Raw genomic sequence first — 5272 nt, forward strand, 5'->3', positions numbered from 1 at the left:
CAAATGTTGCCTTTTGCACTGTGTTCAAGTTCCTGTGAATTAAGCTCACCTTCTCTGAAAATACAGCAAAAAGAGTATTCAGCCAGTCACAGAAAAGACAATAGAATTCAAGCCACAGAATGAAAAGTCCTTTAGGAATGTATCTTGGAGAACTCCAAAGTCTAATTCAGAGTTTTGCTTATTTTGACCAGAGATGGGGACTAGCAATTATCACTTCATCCATTGTACCCTGCATAGGTTCCAAAGAAAATAAAGCAAAAATTCAGTACAATGATTTTTTTTTCCATCTAGTCTTCTGTGAAAAATAAATAGCATGGTATCACAATAGGAATGAGTGTTTCTGGAGATTTTGATTGTTTTGGATCTATGGTCTGAAATCTTTACATTCCACAGGAAGGCTCTTAAGAGAGCCTTTCACAGTCTAAGGACTGTGAAATCTTTTAATTTGGTGTGACAGAATCATGTACAGGGAAACCTATCAAGGAACATTATCTAGCTTCTTGACTTACTTCAAATATGCAGATAATTCATTCCTTCTCCCCAGTTTTCCTCATTCCTTGGGTAGATCTCTTTTAACTGCCTCAAAATCCATCCAGCAGCTTACCAAATTCTCTCTGAAAAAACTAGACAAAAAACAAAACATGATTATCTTAGCTGAACAACCTCAAATATCTAATGGTGCTGGGTGCCCTAACAAGCCCCTCCAGTGATGCTCACAAAGTAAGACTCAGCTTCCTTCCCCTTAGCCGCAAGCCTAGCCCTAGGGGAAAATGATACCTTTACATGGTCCCCTCCTAAACCAACCCACCGTCATCACCGAAGTGCAAGCCCTCTACATCTCTCACCTAACCTCTTGCTCTAGACTTTCATTTGGAAGATTCACATCTCATTTCTCCCTACTCTAATCTAACCGCCACCACTTTTTGATTACCTTTTTGAACTCAGCTTTGATTGTGTCATTGGATTGCACAGAACCCTCCCTGGACCCACTCACTACTGAACTATAGATTCCTCAATAGCCATTTGAGGTCCCACGTGATCTAACCCTAAAACATCTCCCTCTGCCTCCTAAGAGGTACCTCCAGCCAATGTAGACTTCCCACAGTTTCCTGACACAGTGTCAGTAAGTATGCTTTTGTGACTACTTAAATGTTCAGAGTTCCAACTCAGATCATGCCAAATCAATAAAAGCTAGACATGACCTAAGAAATACTATTGGGTTGGCCAGAAAATTTGTTCAGGTTTTTCTGTACAATGCTATGAAAAACCTGAATGAACTTTTTGGCCAATCCAATATATTCCCTCGGGTTCTTCACTCTAGCCCATTCTTTCCTTTAAAATCATCCTGACAGTCCATTCTTCCTTCATGGTTGCTTGTTAATTCTTCTGCATTTGACAATTCTGCTTCCCAGTCTAACCTTTGAACTGCCATCTTCGATCGAATAGGTTATGAGTTAAATTTTGTCTCCCCCAAAAAAGATACATTGACGTCCTAACTCCCAGTACCTTAGAATGCAATCTTATTTGGAAATAGGATCTTTACAGAGGCAATGAAGTTAAAGTGAGATCATTGCGGGGGGCAGGGGATCGTAATCCAATGTGGCTGATGTTCTTCTAGAAAGGTGAAATTTGGACAGAGACAGGATAGCTAGAGGGAGGATGATGTGAAGAAATGCAGCAAGAGACAGCCATGTAAATGGAGTAATGCATCTATAAGCCAAGGAACACCACGCATTCTCAGAAAACACCAGAAGCTAGAAAAGGCCAGGAAGCCATCAGAGAGAACAAATCCATCTGCCTTGGAGCCATCAGAGAGAACAAGTCCCTGCCACAACTTGAGTTCAGACTTCCAGCCTCCAGAACTGTGAGACATTAAGTTTTCGTTGTTTTAAGCGACCCAATTTTTGGTACTTTGTCAAAATGTCTATAGGAGACCAATGCAGAGGTTCCCTCTGCTCTCTCCTTAGGGCTCCTGACTACTCACTGCCTCTTCTCCTTTGTTTCTCTTATTGTCGCTCTTTCCACACCAGAAACTGGCTACCTCCAGGCTTTATATTCCTCATGCTCATTTTACTGTAACTTTACAATGTATATTTTAAAAACTACTCCAAAAGTTTTCCCCCATGTGGTTTAAAGAAACATTTAAGTTATCCTCAACATCCTAACTCAGATAGGACTGGCCTTCCCCTGGTGGGAGCATCTCCTCTACATCCCAAGTTGCCTTTTGAGAGAGAGAGAGAGGGCAGCTTGTCTGCACCTGCACCTGGAGGGTGACTAATCCAGAGGATTCTTTGGAAAATTCCAAGTAATTCCAAGATCTCCAGGCAGAACAAACTCACAGTGAGTCCTGGTTTTGTCTAAACTATCCACACTTAGTATCCTCTGCCTTTTGCAGGGTTGCCTCTCATAACTAGTAATATCCCAGGATTACTCCCTGGTGGCTCAGAAGGGAAAGAATCTGCCTGCCATGCAGGACACTCGGGTTCAATCCCTGGGTTGGGAAGATCCCCTGGGGAAGGGAATGGCAACTCACCCCAGTATTCTTGCCTGGAGAATTCCATGGACAGAGGAGCCTGGAGGGTTACAGTCCATGGTGTCGCAGAGTCGGCATGTTAGTCCATGTTAGTCTATGTTAGTCGAGCAACTAACACACACAAGGATTACTCAAACATAAACCTAATGGTCTATCTATTTAGCAGATATGCACTGAGTGCCCACTCTGAACAAAGCACTATGCTAGACAAGAGGGAAAAGATAAGAGGTTGATTAACAAAATACAAGCAGTCTGTAAAGTTGCTTTGGTGAAAGAAAGACACACACAAAATACCATAACGGTTGCAGAGGAAGTGTTAGGGCGGAAGCAGTACCTCTCCAGATCCAAAACAGGACCCCAGAGTAGAGTTGCTTTCAAGTCCCACACTGGAGGTATGTGTGGTAAACAGAATAATGTCCTCCTATGTTGGGGGCCAGCATGAAGCACTCCGCCCATGGCAAAGGTCATGAGGAAGGAGGCTCGACATACGCAAAGGCGGGATCGAGCCTCAGGAGTCCCCCTGGAAATTCTCAAGCATCTACCCCCATAACCAGAGCCTGCCTACTTTACTACTTTGTGTTCTCCCCTACACCTCTGACTTTACGGGGGGCTGTCCCCCATCGCCTCTTTCGGAGAAGGAGTTAACTTAGAGCTCCAGTTAATAATAGTTCCTGGGTGTGATAGGAGTGTTTCAACCTACAAACTCCTCTGAAGGTTCTCTAGCCTGCCTGACAGGCTTGTCCAGCCACACGTGATTGCTCACAGCCTCCCAACCGTGAGAGGCACGAGATGCTTTAAACCTTCTAAAACTAGGTTCCTTAGAAAAGTTAGAAAACCATTAGTATAAGTATAGTGGGCTGATTAGAAATTGTATTGGTGAAGGGTTTTTCATTTGTTGAGCCCATGTTTGTTGCTAAGACTCCACATCCCCTGCCCTTACACACATTAATGAATATATAGAAGAAATAAGTATTAACCTTTGATATAAATCACATTAGACCTTAGGCTAAGTAAATTCTTTCCTTAACTAAAACCCACTACACCCTCACCCTATAGGAATGTAACTTTATTTGGGTGGCGTCTGTTTTAAGAATAATCACCCTTGGAGAAAAAAGTGTTCTGGTTGACTGACCACTGTCACAAGGAGAGGGTCATAAATTGTCAGCAGGGCCCCCTGGCCAGAAGATGATGTAACACCCCTAAGACCTCTGTATACATTTGTATGAAGCACCTGACTTTAATAAAAGTCAGGACTGCTGTCCCCGCGTGACTTTTGTATAACATCTCAGTGTATAAAAACAGACTCTGGAAAATAAAGAATTGGGATCAGTTCCTTGAAATACTGGTCTCCCCATGTCTCTCTCTCTCTCAAACTCTGGCTGAGTCTCCATCTGGAGCGCGGAACCCGCCATGCTTACTAATTATGCCTGGGCTTCCAAGATCCGACCGGGGAGGCCTCAGTGTCTCCTCTCCTTCGGGAGAATGGAAGGACGCCTGTGGCCTACGTAAGTGGTGCAAGCTTCTTGTCTTGAAGTTTTATTGGTCTCCCGCGTAAACCAAGCTACTCAGCCTCTTTTCTCCACTGAATTTTCCTACTGAGCTATCCTCATTCTATTACTCTTTATATCTTTGATGAATATTTAAATAGTCACCAACGCCGTCTCCCCTTCGAATACCCTGGATCAGCCGGGGCTGGACCCCGGCACCCCTAAAAGAGGTGTACATCCTAATCCCCAAAACCTGTGAGTGTGTTACCTTACAAGGTAAAGGGGACTTGGAAGTTGTGATTAAGTTAAGGATATAGAGCTGGGAAGCATAGAAGGCAGTGGCACCCTAGTCCAGTACTTTTGCCTGGAAAATCCCATGGATGGAGGAGCCCGGTAGGCTGCAGTCCATGGGGTCGCTAAGAGACGGACACAACTAAAGTGACTTAGCAGCAGCAGAAGCAGCATAGAGCTGGGAAGACTATCCTGAATGATTATCCATCCTTTTATCTACATGGGCCCAAAGAAATCACAGGGGTATTTATAAGGCAGAAGGAGGCAGAAGAGCTCAAGTCAGAAGAAGAAGCTGTGATGATGGAAGAAAAGTCAGAACAAAAGAGGTCAGAAGATGCCACACTGGTGGCTTTGAAAATGGAGGAAGAGGCCACAAGCCATGGGTTGCAGATGGCCTCTAGAAGTTGGAAAAAAGCAAGGAAACAGATTCTTCCTTTAAAGCCTCCAAAGAAATGTAGTCCTGCTGACCCATTTTGGATTTCTGACCTCCAAAACTATGCAGTGATAAATCTGTGCTGCTTTAAGCCCCTAAGTGTATGGCAGTTTCTTACAGCAGCAATAGAAAACCGATACACATGGTTTTCCAGGGGACAGGATGGTAGGTTTGAATGACAGGTACACTTTTCAACCTGTCCAACTACAGATACACCCTTGCCCTTGCACCTAAACACCAGAGCATCTCTAAGAGCTCTCCAGCAGCCTCAGGTCATAAGGAATGGGACAGGGTGGCCCTGTGAACAGCTCGTGACAGCATTTGTTCCAATCCCTGCAGTGCCAGTATTGGAACACATGTCCTGGACTGAAGGATGCTGTTAACAGAAGTGAAGTGAAAGTCGCTCCATCGTGTCTGACTTTTTGCGACCCCACAGGCTACCCATGGAATTCTCCAGGCCAGAATACTGGAGTGGGTAGCCTTTCCCTTCTCCAGGGGATCTTCTCAACCCAGGGATGGAACCCAGGT

The 5272-nt window shown here is 44.3% G+C and overlaps 1 non-coding gene across 1 annotated transcript; it reads left to right on the plus strand.

Moving 5' to 3' along the window:
- Positions 1-1210: 1210 nt before the first annotated feature.
- On the plus strand, positions 1211-1299 carry MIR2285F-2 (microRNA mir-2285f-2). Its single transcript, NR_107731.1, has one exon. It is a non-coding gene; the product is annotated as a microRNA mir-2285f-2 (primary transcript).
- The last annotated feature ends 3973 nt before the right edge of the window (positions 1300-5272 follow it).

This window comes from Bos taurus, chromosome 20, assembly GCF_002263795.3.
Source record: "Bos taurus isolate L1 Dominette 01449 registration number 42190680 breed Hereford chromosome 20, ARS-UCD2.0, whole genome shotgun sequence".
Taxonomy (NCBI): domain Eukaryota; kingdom Metazoa; phylum Chordata; class Mammalia; order Artiodactyla; family Bovidae; genus Bos; species Bos taurus.